The sequence below is a fragment of the Giraffa tippelskirchi genome, chromosome 14 (genome assembly GCF_054371585.1).
Source record: "Giraffa tippelskirchi isolate mGirTip1 chromosome 14, T2T-mGirTip1v1.2.pri, whole genome shotgun sequence".
NCBI classification, from domain to species: domain Eukaryota; kingdom Metazoa; phylum Chordata; class Mammalia; order Artiodactyla; family Giraffidae; genus Giraffa; species Giraffa tippelskirchi.
In genome coordinates, this window is record NC_137288.1 from 27260808 (window position 1) to 27276278 (window position 15471).

The following is a 15471-nucleotide window of genomic DNA, read 5'->3' on the forward strand; positions in this document are numbered from 1 at the left end:
TGATCTGAGCCAGTCAGGTGCAGGTCTTGTTTTTACTGACTGTATACAGCTCTCCATCTTTGGCTACAGAGAACGTGATCAATCTGATTTCGGTATTGGCCATTTGGTGATGTCCATGCATAAAGTTGCCTTGTGTTGTTGAAAAAGGGTATTTGCTATAACCAATGCATTCTTTTGGCAGAATTCAGTTAGTCTTTGCCCTGATTCATTTTGTTCTTCAAGGCCAAACTTGTCTGTTACTCCATGTATCTCTTGACTTCCTACTTTCGCATTCCAGTCCCCAATGAGGAATAGAACATCTTTTTTCAGTGTTAGTTCTAGGAGGTCTTCTAGGTCTTCATAGAACTGATCAACTTCAGTGGCCTAACCAGTCACCTAATATCAACCTTCCAGCAGGAATTATAAAAATTGGCTACTAACCTACATAAGCTGTTGACTCTCCCTGGTCTGTCAAGGGTTGTCAGCCTGCTTCTCTCACAGTGCCCACTTTATCTCTGCTCTTTTTTCTCAATAAGCTTACTCCTTTCTGAAATGCTCTGTGTCTGGAAAGGTTATTTCCAACCCATGCTCCAACTGCCTCAACATTTGGTGACACAAATGGGGACTCTTAGAAAGGTCTCCCCAACTCTCCTTTCCTCTCTTGTTTCTTTTTCCTCAAACCCTCTGCAAACAGGCAAGTGACTATGGAAGCAACTGAGGAATTTTGGCCAGGGTTTCTCTCTGGCATGTTCCAAAGGACCTGCAGTCCACCGTGCCCCAGTAGCTACCACCTAAGCAGGTGAGAGCTCTCCTTTCCTCTTCTTCTCCTTCTCCCTTACACTGAGGACCAGGCCAATTCAAATTGTGTAGAGATGGGTCAGGCACTTAAAGTCATTGCCTACCACTTGCAAATTCCCATGACAGGATCAGAGAGTCATGGAACAGACCAAGCTATTAGTGTGTTCCCTCAGCAAGACAACTTTAATTCAAAGTCAGGTACATATTGGTTCAAGCAAAACACTAAATTTTCTCCCCTGACCACCACTTCTGTGGAAGGACTACAAGGCAGATTCCTCAGTCTATCTTCTCTGCTATTTTCATTTTTCCTCACTGGTGTGCATGCTCAGGCATTCACTCATGTCTGACTCTTTGAGACTCTGTGGACTGCAGCCTGCCAGGCTCCTCTGTCCATGGAATTTCCCAGGCAAGAATAATGGAGTGGGTTGCCATTCTCTACTCCAGGGGATCTTTCTGATCCAGGGACTGAACCTGTGTGTCCCACTTGTCCTGCACTGCAGACAGATTATTTACCCCTGAACCACCTGGGAAGGCCCAGGACCCTAGGAGATGCCTCTGAGTCACTCCAAAATCTATCTTCCACATTTCAGGGAATTGTCAAAAGGTGAGTCATGGTTGTTTTGGGGAACTTCTTTTCTGTCTTTTCCTGCCTTGGCTCCTAGGTACATTTTCACATGGTTTGTGTCTAGGCTTGTAACTGGTTGCACAGTTTGTGCCATTCTCTGTCACATGCGCAGGGGTCAGTCACCTTTCGCTGTTAAACATGATTGCTGAGATGGTTGGCCTTTTATGCTGCTAGCTGCACAGTGCCTCATCTCACACAGAAGGTTCATTGGGAGAGTTGCGACAGCTTCTGTGGCTGGTGAGCTCTTGGTACCCTCATTCTCAGAATAGGCTTAGGTACATCTCAAGAACCCTCCTTCAGACTCACATCTAGTTTGTATTCTCAGGAACTGGGAAAAAAAAAAAATGATGCTGAAAATCTTAAAAACAAAAGGCTTATTTTCCAATGAAAGTTAGCCCCACTACAAATAGGGGGACCAAGAAAAATGGTCTTTTAATGGCACACTAAATTATAACACAATTCTCCAACTTGATCTCTTTTGCTGTTCCTTATGTTCAAACTTTCATGGCCCTTAGTTAGAATCCAGATCTGAGCGACTCATGCGATATGTGTCTTTCTGTTGTTGTCTTATCCCCCATTCCTCACTATCTCCTTCTCCATCAGATTTTCTGGCCCAAGACTTCTCCTGTAATCAAAACACTGAATAAACTCTGCTAATATTCTAAAGAATCCCCTTCTAACTCCTTATATCTCTGGAGGGGGAGTGGGGAGAATGAACCAAACTCCCCCATTTTTGAAAGCTCCCTTATTCCTTCAGATTCTGCTGATCAAACTAAGACCCCATCTCCACAGAGGGACAATCCTTGCTGGGAAAACATCTTATCATCCAGTCTGCCCCTGTTATCAGAGCCAATTTGAACATTCTCTAGTTTAAAAATGTAAACTATGAGATCATGACCACAGAAAGAAAAGGGACAATAGAGCTATGATATTCTTTAAACTCCAGAGAAAAGTGGTTAAAATGAAATCTTTCTGAAATTGCAAAACTGGTTCTTTTCACATGTGCAGTTAGAAAAAGCTGGCTTGTTGAAATACATTTTTTGGAGCTCCACCTCTGAGAAAACAGAAACATGCCTAGGAGAAAGCCTGAAGTCCTTATGTCCTAGAGATAAACAGCCCATTCTGCCTGAGATTTCAAACTTGGGCAAATTAATAGAACTTCAAGCCAAGAGAAAAGCAGGAGAATGGGCAAAGGGACATTTTTTTTTTTTAATTAGTTTATTTATCTATTTTTTAACTTTACAAGATTGTATTTGTTTTGCCATACATTGACATGAATCCACCATGGGTGTACATGTGTTCCCCTTCCAGAACCCCCCTCCCACCTGCCTCCCCATCCCATCCCTCTGGGTCATCCCGGTGCACCAGCCCCGAGCCCCTTGTATCATGCATCGAACCTGGACTGGCGATTCGTTTCACATATGATAATTTGCATGCTTCAATGCCATTCTCCCATATCATCCCGCCCTCGCCCTCTCCCATAGAGTCCATAATACTGTTCTATTTATCTGTGTCTCAAAGAGACATTTTAAATCTCTCATGGAAAAGTATGAGATCTCTGTCTGTCCTGATTTATGTATCTCTCAGTGTGTTTCTTTGTCTTTGGATAATATTGCTGCTGTTAATTTGTAAACGAGCTCTAATTCAATTGGCCTAAAGAAAAAAAAGCACTTACAAATCAAATAATCCTAAATACAAGAGAAATTAAACTAAATGAATATCAGGTTCATGTGAAAAGGGAAATGTTGTTCAGTCGCTAAAATGTGTCTGACTCTTTCAGACCCCATGGACTGCAGAATGCCAGGCTTCCCTATCTTTCACTTTCTTCTGGAGTTTGCTCAAATTCATGTCCATTGAGTTGGTGATGCTATCTAATCACCTTATCCTCTGCCACCCTCTTCTCCTTTTGCTTTCCACCTTTCCCAGCATCAGGCCCTTTTCCAATGAATTGTTGCATTGGGAAATATTCAAAGTTAAGTTAATACCTGATGGTTTGTTTGTTAAACTAATTAATACAGACCTATCTGAAGAATCATCAGCATTAAGAGCAATAATTTTATTGTGCCTATTCAATATAAACAAAAGAAGATTCTGTTATATCTACTGCAAATTTTCCAGCAAGGGAAGTGACTCAGTGTGAAGAAACTTTTAAGGAAAGAAAATGCAAATGTGATAAGAGTTTTCCATGATTTATGTTTACCAATCTACAGAGTACTGATATAAAGGACAGTTTATATTTTTTTTAAAGAAAATAGGATGTGTTTTTAATAAAATATATAAGAAATGAATTACATTTTATTAAGTGAAAAGGAAGTACATATGACTTATGGGTGACTGTTTCTGAATGAACAAAGTGATGAATACAGAAAGTGAAAAAAGTGTTTGCAGAAAGTAGACCCCCAAAAAAGAGTTTTGTGCATGGCACAAGTTTCTTAAGACACTAAACTGCCTTTGAAATATTTTCTTGTTACTTTGAAGTGAATAACTATTGTTTCACAGTGAATATAAGCTGCCACTAGTATAGAATTTTATTTTCTCTACTAAGAGAACAAAGTTTTCTTGGAATGCTGCTTTAGATAACAGATTATGTGAATTACTTTGCCTATAAGTGATTTGTATTTGTTTTTTCAAATATTTTGTTACTTTGTTAAAATGAATAAACATCATTTCACAATGATCTATGAGAATTATGGCACACGTAGATAAAGTACATTTTGCTTCTATAAAAATTAGTTCCTTATTCATTGTCAAACTTTTGCTATCCCAATGTCCTTAAAACATGGCAATGGTCTACTCCTAAATCAGGGAATTTAAAATGGATAAACAATGGCTATTATGGTTATGAAAAATCCAAGATGTCCACTTGGCTTTTCCCTGCTCTCTGACAGATGTCACCTTTTAATTTGATGGGATAAATTCTTTCCTGGCTGCAGTTGTTGATGCTTTAACAATGGAGAAAAAAAAAGGTTAAACATGTGTCTTCCACTTGGGATATACTTTTTACAATCTCCAGTGATCAGGGGACCCACTTCACTGAACAAATCATACAAGCCTTAACAAAAACTTCACAAACTTCTTAAAGCAATTGTTGTCATTATCATCCTCAGTCGTCAGGCAAAGACAGCAGAACAAATATTAACCACATGGGATTAAATAAACTGCTAAATATGATTGTAGTTTTCATGACTTTTTATCTGATATATCACTGGGCTTTAGTCTTTGTTTTCAGATAAAAAGAAGCTCTTCTCCTCAAGCTACTTAAAACAGTTTGGTAATTTACATCTGTGGGTGAAATTATAACATTTTCCTTTTCTCTCTGTCTTGTCCCTCCAGAAATGGGAGACACTTGTGTTCTGGGAAGCCTTATCAGGTAAATTAAAAGGCTGCCTTCAACATGTACAGAAATATCAAAGTATTTGGGGAAGCTCTAGAAGGAAAAAAAAAAAATCACCTAGGCAAAATCTGATGACAGGCCTATGGTATCCATAGTCAATGGACCAAAATTATTTTAAAAACAAATAGTCTTAGCTGTGTTTAATATAAATGGGAGTAATTTTAGAAAGAAAAACACATTTCACTAAATATTAAATTCCAGTTTTGTTAATTAAGGTCTACATTTACCAAGACTCACTTCCCAGTTAGTTCCTTGATGTTACATTATACTATTGCAAGATTTAATTGAGTTAAGAAAAGGACATTCTAAGTTTGTTTCTGAAGCTTAACTTCAAAATCAGTCTTTGAATAAAGACCAGTTGCTTCATGATCTATAACCAGTTCAACACCAGGCTATAATCATTTAACAAACAAAGTCAGACTACCTAGATATATACTAGGCTATACCTAATGAAAGTTTTTAAATTCTTATTCGTGGCCTTACTATTACTTCTAACTATATTTTTTCTTATATTCCCTATTTCAGAAAATTGTTGTCTCTTACACTACCAAATGTGTGACTTAGCCTCTAATGAAATGATGATACATAGTTTCACATGAGATCAATGATTGTAATAATGTAACTCTAGATACAGGAAGAAGCAAAAGAGGGGAATGTTTTCCTGGACTACTAGAGACTACCAGCAAGGCAAGTATGGTCCAGAACTTTTGCTATTTTCATAGTCTAATCCAGTAAGAGCAAAGTGAATGACCTATCAGAAAAATCTTTGCCAGACTTGGAAATGAGCATTCCTAGCACCATGGGACAAAATGGACATGAGATGCCCCTGAAACCATGGTCAAATTTATGGCCATGAAGATGTTCTACAAATTGGAAATTTCCATCTGCCTCTACAAAGGTTAAATTAGGAACCACTTCAGCTGCTGACCTTCAATACCCCCTGAAAGAAGTTCATGGTAGAAATCAGAAATGAGGCATTCCGTGCTCTGGGAAAAGCTGGCAGAACAGGCCTTCAAATAGCTATATATTTTCAGGTAAAGATTTCCATAAGCCCCAATTATTGCATCTTCTCATACCTAGAGAAACACTAATGTCATGGACCAATGTCTGTCTGATCCTGGTTCTCCTAGCTAGCCCCTCTTTTAGGCCCCTTGGCAGCTTTTCTACTTCTATTAACCTTTGGGCCATATATCTCTAACCAACTAATTAAGCTTGTTTCTTCTAGAATACAACAAATACTTTTACAGTTGGTGCTACAACAAGGATACCAGCCAGTTAGCACACGGACTACACTAGAACAAGCTGCCTTGTCATTCCATGGACTCTCATCTCCTTTTGTAAATGCACACTGACAGAGAGTGGGCATTGGGGCCCAGGACCCCACAATGCCCTGTCTAGCAGGAAGAAGCTAGAGTTAGTCTTTGCCCCTTTGTCCAGTGACCCAGGTCCCCATGACCCAAGATGAGGATAGACAGGTTGACATGAGCAGGGTGTTAAGGGGCCAGAGATTTGGCCCATAGATAAAAAGAGGGGGGATTGTTGAGGCATGCCCCAAGGCCACATGTGCAAGGCCTTGTACTAAGATCACAGAAGCAGAGCCCAGTGTGAAGATCACCTCTGAAACTGACTGACCTCCATTATAACCATTGCCAAAAGCCCCCCTGATCATCACCAGCAGCTTCTTGACCCCAAATTGGGCAAAGATGCCCACCCTAGTATTCACTGTATAGTGCCTTAACCAATCACCTAAAGTACAAGTCAAGCAAGGGTGAAACTTGAGTATGCAAATGTGGATTTGGATAAAAGCCAGGAATGAAGGAGTAGGTAAACAATGAAATAAGGATAAGGAGATAGAAAAAAGCAATCTCAGGATCAACAGTAGCCTTATTTTAAGCTTAGGAGGACACAAGATCTATTTGCTTGTTGCCAATGACCAGGAAGCACTGACTGCAACTGTAGGATCAGCTCTTCCCCACTGCCTTACATAGATGCAGGCACTTCATTAGCACGCTTCCTACAAAATTCTGGCCTTGGTCCTGCCTTATTAACAAAACTGATTCCTAACAACCCATGAGCAAAGTATCACTAAATAGTCTTCCTAATGTGGATTCCAGGATTGATTTTCTTTAGAGTGAATTATATTCTAGATAATTTTTTAATAATATTCATCTACTTTTTCCATGGATGTGATGGCATTTTATCTGTGTATGTGATTAAACCCCAGTTCCTGTGTCCAATGCACAGTTAGGCCAGACAAAGCAAAAATTTGGAGTTTGGAGCAGAGAAAGGCTTATTGCAAGGGCCAAGTAAGGAGAACAGGTGGCTATGCTCAGAAAGCCCAAACTCCCCAGTGGTTTTGAGGGAACAGTTTTTTTAACAGCATAATACAGGGTGACAGCTGCATGATGTGTGACTTTCTTCCGATTGGCTGGTAGTGAGGTAACCAAGTAATATTGCACCAACCAGTATGGGATCTGCAAGCTTTTGATCAGCATGTAGTTGCCACCCTCCACCAGACGGAAAGCCTTAGCTTCTGCAGAACTCAAAATATGCATTAGATTATTACCTTTATTGCTTTAGGAGAAACTGGTAGTCCTGTGAATCATTTGTCTTAATAATGATAACAACCTGAGGCTGCTTTTTTGAAACTCACAGAAAGCCTAGGAGACCAAAGACTTTTTTTCCTTACAAACAAGAAATAAGGAACATAGAGGGGCTTTTTACCTGGGAGGATCCTACATGGTTTCATGTATTTACTCAGACATTCCCAAAGACAGTGAACTTTAAAAAGCAGTGACACATGTGGAGGCTTTCTATCCCTACCTCCCCAACTACTACTCCCACCACACTCGCTAAAAATCAAGGCTGATTTTTGATATCCCCAAAACAGAGCAAACTCATTTATAGCTGTATGCTAAATAGGCTTGCTTTCCAGAGCCTCAGACATTATTTCCCTGTTAATAGTAACTTTTCAAAATAAGGTATTTTGGTAACAACATGATGTTAAGCTAGGTGCATCAAGGATCTTATTTATGACACTAGATATAAACTCTTTTAACATGAAAACATATTTTCTTTGTTGCATTTTAATTTAATGAATGATGACTATTCTAGAATGAATATTCATCCCAGAATAGTAACAGGTCCTCTTCCTGGCTCTACAAATTATTTCTGAAAATGTGCAAGATACTGTGAGCCCAGAGATCTTCTTTTCCTGTTTGAGGAAAAAATTATTTTTTAAAGGTACAAATGCCACAAAAAAATGAAAATAAGGTTTTTATTCTGAAGGATTAGCAATAAAATGAACTATATGGTCCATATAGTCAAAGCTATGGTCTCTCCAGTAGTCATGTACAGATGTGAGAGTTGAACCATAAAGAAGGCTGAGTGTTGAAGAATTGGTGCTTTTGAATAGCAGTGCTTGAGAAGACTCTCGAGTCCCTTGGGCTGCAAGGAAATAAAACCAGTCAATTCTAAGGGACATCAACCCTGATATTCATTGGGAGGACTGATGCTGAAGCTGAAGCTCCAATACTTTGGCCATCTGATGGGAAGAGCTGACTCACTGGAAAAGATCTTGATGCTGGGAAAGACTGAGGGTAAGAGGAGAAGGAGGCAACAGAGGATGAGATGGTTAGATGGCATCACTGACTCAAAGGACATGCTGCTGCTGCTGCTGCTGCTAAGTCGCTTCAGTCGTGTCCGACTCTGTGCGACCCCATAGATGGCAGCCCACCAGGCTCCCCCGTCCCTGGGATTCTCCAGGCAAGAATACTGGAGTGGGTTGCCATTTCCTTCTCCAGTGCATGAAAGCGAAAAGTGAAAGTGAGGTTGCCCAGTCGTGTCTGAGTCTTAGCAACCCCGTGGACTGCAGCCTACCAGGCTCCTCCGTCCATGAGATTTTCCAAGCAAGAGTACTGGAGTGGGGTGCCACTGCCTTCTCTGCAAAGGACATGAGTTTGAGCAAACTCCAGGCGATAGTGAAGGACAAGGAACCCTGGCATTCTGTAGTTCAAGGGAGCCTCAAACACTTAGCAGCTGAGCAACAACAACAAGCTCATGAATGACTATAGGAGAAGAGGAAGTATGCGATGGAGGAGTGAAATTATACTCAAGGGGAATGATGTTTCATCCCAGTCTTGTGGGGAGCAGAGGGCTGAATGAGCAAGCTAAATATTCCCAAGTTGTAATTATGTTTATTAAATATTTCCCTGCACTTAAAGATTATCTCTATAACATAATGAAAAATATAATTTGTTGTCTAAAAAAAAAAAAGGCAGAAACCAGATATTTTCTTCCAGAAGTCTATGTCTGAATTTTAATAGCTCCTACTAGGTGGAAAATTGTATGTTATAAAGCAATGCGGAACAAGAAACAGACTTTGGTTTTAAAAATCAAGCCAGTTATTAGAAGAAAGTAATCAGCCTTTAAAGTTTAAATTGAATATATTTTAATTTTCAGAAAAAAGTAATTAGATTTCAATTTTCTTCCTGTAATGTTGAATTTGGGTTAAACAACTCCTAGCTATGATTCTTCATTAATCTCCAGATCAAATTTATCCATGATTAGGACTATCACAGGGACCTCAAAAATAATAATTGTTGTTAGTAATCGTTAAAGCCTACTCACAGAAATAGAAAAGTGGGCAAAAGTCATGAGGAAACAGCTCTTTCTCTCTCATACACACACGCACACTGAGTCACACCATTATCCACACAAGTATCTTAAATAAAAAAGAAAATATTCAAATTTATAAATAATACAAATAAAAGTGAAGACATTTTCATCTATCAAATTGACAAATATTTTTTTTAAAAGGTAATATCCAAGTTGACAAGAAATCTCTTATGAAATGGATGGATCATTCCCTGGTGGCTCAGAGGGTAAAGAGTCTGCCTCCAATGTGGGAGACCCAAGTGTGATCCCTAGGTCTGGAAGATCTCCTAGAGAAGAAGGAAATGGCAACCCACTTCAGAATTCTTGCCTGGAAAATCCTATGGATGGAGGAGCCTGGTGGACTATAGTCCATAGCGTTGCAGAGAGTTGGACATGACTGAGCGACTACACTTTCTTTCTTTCTAATATATTGAATGGATTACAAGTTGGCAATTTTAGGAGACTATTTTTATCAGTATGTGCCCAAGTTACAAAAATGCTGATGCGTTTTGATTTAGATATTTCACATCTGGGAATTTACCTTGAAAAAATAAGCATTGAATTATAGATTAATGTGAAAAGTGAAAGTGATAGTCGCTCAGTTGTGTCCACCCTGAAACCCATGTACTGTAGTCCAGCAGGCTCCTCTGTTCACAAGATTTCCTAGGCAAGAATACTAGAGTAGGTAGTTTTCCCTTCTCCAGGGGATCCTCCTCCTGACCCAGGGATTGAATCCAGATCTCTGCCTTGCAAGCAGATTCCTTGCCATCTGAGCCACCAGGGAAAACCATTGGTGATGTTGAGTCAGTCAGCTCAGTCCTGTCCCACTCTTTGTGAGCCCATGGACTGCAGCACACCAGGCTTCCCTGTCCATCACTAACTCCTGGAGCTTACTCAAATTCATGTCCATCAAGTCAGTGATGCCATACAACCATGTCATCCTCTGTCGTACCCTTCTCCTCCCGCCTTCAATCTTTCCCAGCATCAGAATCTTTTCTAGTGAGTCAGTTCTTCGCATCAGGTGGCCAAAGGATTGGAGTTTCAGCTTCAACATCAGTCTTATCAGTGAATATTTAGGACTGATTTTCTTTAGGATAGACTGGTTGGATCTCGTTGCAGCCCAAGGGACTCTCAAGAGTCTTCTCCGACACCACAGTTCAAAAGCATCAATTCTTCATCACTCGGCTTTCCTTATAGTCCAACTCTCACATTCATACATGACCACTGGCAAAATCATAGCTTTGACTAGATGGACTTGACTTCGCATTCCAGGATGTCTGGCTCTAGGTGAGTGATCACACCATCATGGTTATCTGGGTCATGAAGATCTTTTTTGTATAGCTCTTCTGTTATTCTTGCCATCTGATGTTCAGTGATGCTTATCAAAGTGTTAATTATAATAATGAAATATTATAAAAATGAAAATATTCAAGAATGAGGAAATTTCAATAAATTATAGTATTTTATATGGAGATTAAGAGTATTTTGAAAATGGCATGGGAAACTTTTTTTCCTTTATTTTTAATTGAAGGATAATTTCTTTACAATGTTGAGGTTTGACAGAAAACAGCAAAATTCTGTAAAACAATTATCCTTCAATAAAAAATAAATTAATTAAAAAAAGGATATCTTAAAATTTAAAAAAATATATATGGAATGCTTCATGAATTTGCATATCATCTTTACACAGAGCCCTTGCTAATTTCTGTATCATTCCAATATTAGTATATGTGCTACTGAAGTGAGCACAGGGAACATTTTTAACTAAAGCAAAAGCCAAAAAAAAAAAAAATAGGATACCAACTATACATTTGACAGGCTTGCAATTGTAATAAATATATAAATACATAAATAAAGTATTAATTTATACACCAAACAGGTTTAAAAAACTGAACAGAAATTCACCAAAATATTAGTTGTGATTTCTTATGGGTGAATTTTAATGAACATTCTTATTAATATATTTCTTATTAAAATAGTTCTCTAACCTAGATTGTAAGCTAAAGAGAGGGAGAGAAAGATGGGCTTTTAAAGTGTTCTGAGCAGTGGGATTTTAGTTGGTAAGTGAAAGTACAAATGTAAACAAGCAAATATATCTATTAAATAGCTGCAAAGCCCAGACATATAAAGAAAGCTGCAGACTAACAATCCTGAACATAATGTGTGCATAACCAAGGGGAGAAGTGTGAATAGTTTTCTCTTATGAAAGAACAAGGACATTTTACATGTTTAATAATAAACCTTTGAAAATGTTTGTTTTCATAATCTGATATGAAAGATTCATAGTCATAAAAATCTCTTAGGGTCCAATTTCTCTTCTTTGCTGAAAGACTGAGTCAGTGTCTCCTGGAAAGCCACCTTAACTTTTAGAGAGTCTGAACATTATGGTGAACCATTACTTAGGTCAAATAATTCAATGTTTCCTTAGTGCATAGGTTAATTTTATTTACATATTTTAATGTGTGGAAAGGTATAAAAAAGGTCTTGACGGTGCAGTCACTCACCTAGAGCCGGATATCCCGGAGTGTGAAGTCAAGTAGGCCTTAGGAAGCATTACTATGAACAAAGTTAGTGGAGGTGATGGAATTCCAGATGAGTGATTTTAAATCCTAAAGATGATGCTGAGAAAGTTCTGTACTCAATATGTTAACAAATTTGGAAAATTCAGCAGTGGCCAAAGGACTGGAAAAAGCCCAAAACTCCCCAAAACTGGAGGTTTTGCTCCAATCCACAAGAAGGGCAGTGCCAAATAGTGTTCAAACAAGCATACAACTGCACTAATTTTCCATGCTACTGCGGTTATGCTCAAAAACTTTCAGCAGTATGTGATCAGAAAACTTCCAGATGCACAAGCTGGGTTTAGAAAAGGAAGAGGAACCAAAGATCAAATTGCCAACATTTGTTGCATCATAGAGAAAACAAGTGGATTCCAGAAAAACATCTATTTCTGCTTCATTGACTATGCTAAAACCTTTGACTGTGTGGATCACAACAAACTTTGTGGAAACTTTAGGAAAATTCTTAAAGAGATGGCAATACCAGACCACCTTACTTGTCTCCTGAGAAACCTGCATCTGGGTTAATAAGCAAAAATTAAGCAACAGTTAGAACCGAACATGGAACAACAGACTGGTTCCCAATAGGAAAAGGAGTACGTCAAGGCTGTATATTTTCACCCTGCTTATTTAACTTATATGCAAAGTACATCATGAGAAACATTGGGCTGGAGGAAGCACAACCTGGAATCAAGATTGCCAGGAGAAATATCAATAACCTCAGATATGCAGATGACACCACCCTTATGGCAGAAAGTGAAGAAGAACTAAAGAGCCTCTTGATGAAAGTGAAAGAGGAGAGTGAAAAAGTTGGCTTAAAGCTCAACATTCAGAAAACTAAGATATGGTATCCAGTCCCATCACTTCATGGCAAATAGACGGGAAAACAGTGGAAACAGTGGCTGACTTTATTTTTCTGGGCTCCAAAATCACTGCTGATGGTGATTGCATCCATGAAATTAAAAGACTCTTACTCCTTGGAAGGAAAGTTATGACCAATCTAGACAGCATACTAAAAAGCAGAGACATTACTTTGTCAACGAAAGTCCGTCTAGTCAAGGCTATGGTTTTTCCAGCAGTCATGTATGGATGTGAGAGTTGGACTATAAAAAAAGCTGAGCACTGAAGAATTGATGCTTTTGAATTGCGGTGTTGGAGAAGACTCTTGAGAGTCCCTTGGACTGCGAGGAGATCCAACCATTCCATCCTAAAGGAGATCAGTCCTGAGTGTTCACTGGTAAGACTGATGTTGAAGCTAAAACTCCAGTATTTTGGCCACCTGATGCAAAGAGCTGACTCATTTGAAAAGACCCTGATGCTGGGAGAGATTGAGGGCAGGAGGAGAAGGGAACAACAGAGGATGAGACGGTTGGATGGCATCACCGACTCAATGGGTTTGGGTGGACTAAGGGAGCTGGTGATGGACAGGGAGGCCTGGCGTGCTGTGGTTCATGGGATCACAAAGAGTTGGACACGACTAAGTGACTGAACTCAACTAAAAATCTTACATGGAACAATGGATTGGTTCAAAATTGGGAAAGGAGTATGGCAGGCTGTTTATTGTTCCCCTGCTTATTTAACTACTATGCAGAGTACATCATGCAAAATGCCAGGCTGGATGAATTGCAAGCTGGAATCAAAATTGCAGGGAGAAATATTAACAACCTCATATTATGCATATGATACCACTCTAATGGCAGAAGTTGGTGGTGGTTTAGTCACTAAGTCATGACTGACTCTTGCGATCCCATGGACTGTAGCCTGCCAGGCTCCTCTGTCCATGGCAAGAATACTGGAGTGGGTTGCCATTTCCTTCTCCAGAGGATCTTCCTGACCCAGGAATCAAACCCAGGTCTCCTGCAATGCAGGCAGATTCTTTACCAACTGAGCTATGAGGGAAATCCGATGGCAGAAGGTGAAGATGAGCTAAAGAGCCTCTTGATGAGGATGAATGAGGAGAATGAAAACGCTGACTAAAACTCACCATTCAAAAAACTAGGGTCATGGCATCTGGTCCCATACTTGATGGCAAATAGAAGGGGAAAAAGTAGAAGCAGAGACATGTTTTATTTTCTTGGGCTCTGAAATCACTGTGAAGGTGACTGCAGCTATAAAATTAAAAGACACTGCTTGGAAGGAAAGCTATGACAAACCTAGACAGTGTATTATAAACAGAGACATCGCTTTGCTGACAAATGTCCATATAGTCAAAACGATGGTTTTTCTCAGTAGTCATGTACAGTCATGGACCATAAAGAAGTCTGATCACTGAAGAATTGATGCTTTTGAACCGTGGTGCTGAAGAATCTCTTGAGAGTCTCTTGGATAGCAAGGAAATCAAACTAGTCAATCCTGAAGGAAATTCATTGGAAGGACTAATGCTGACGCTTTAATACTTTGGCCACCTGATATGAACAGCCAACACATTGGAAAAGGCTCTGATACTGGGAAAGTTTGAGGGCAGGAGGAGAAGGTGGTGGCAGAGGTTGAGATGGTTAGATAGCATCACTGACTCAATGGACATGAATTTGAGCAAAGTCTGGGAGATAGTGAAGGACAGGGAAGGACATGGACTACAATCCATGGAGTCAAAAAGTTTCGACACAACTTAGCAACTCAACAACAACAATGTATGAGTTCAGTTCAGTCACTCAGTCATATCCGACTCTTTGTGACTCCATGGACTGCAGTACACCAGGCTTCCCTGTCCATCATCAACTCCCATAGCTTACTCAAACTCACGTCCGTTGAGTCGGTGATGCCATCCAACTATGTCATTCTCTGTCGTCCCTTTCTCCTTCCCCCAATCTTTCCAAGCATGAGGGTCTTTTCCAATGAGTCAGTTCTTCGCATCAGGTGGCCAAAGGACTGGAGTTTCAGCTTCAGCATCAGTCCTTCCAATGAATACTCAAGACTGATCTGCTTTAGGATGGACTGATTGGATCTCTTTGCAATCCAAGGGATTCTCAAGAGTCTTCTCCAACACCACAGTTTAAAAGCATCAATTCTTCAGTGCTCAGCTTTCTTTAGAGTCCAACTCTCACATTCATACATGACTCCTGGAAAAACCGTAGCTTTGACTAGACAGACCTTTGTTGGCAAGTAACATCTCTGATTTTAATATGCTGTCTAGGTTGGTCATAACTTTTCTTTCAAAGAGCAAGCATCTTTTAATTTCATGGCTGCAATCACCATCTGCAGTAATTTTGGAGCCCCCCAAAATAAAGTCTGTCACTGTTTCCGTTGTTTCCCCATCTGTTTGCCATGAAGTGATGGGACTGAATGCCATGATCTTTGTTTCTGAATGTTGAGTTTTAAACCAACTTTTTCACTCTCTTCTTTCACTTTCATCAAGAGACTCTTTAGTTCTTCTTAGCTTTCTGCCATAAGTGTAGTGTCATCTGCAAATCTGAGGTTATTAATATTTCTCCTGGCAATCTTGATTCTAGCTTGTGCTTCATCCA

The 15471-nt window shown here is 39.6% G+C and overlaps 1 non-coding gene across 1 annotated transcript; it reads right to left on the bottom strand.

Annotated features, from left to right (window-relative positions):
• Positions 1-11097: 11097 nt before the first annotated feature.
• Positions 11098-11201, bottom strand: LOC145535009 (U6 spliceosomal RNA). Its single transcript, XR_014075177.1, has one exon. It is a non-coding gene; the product is annotated as a U6 spliceosomal RNA (small nuclear RNA).
• Between the last annotated feature and the right edge of the window lie 4270 nt (positions 11202-15471).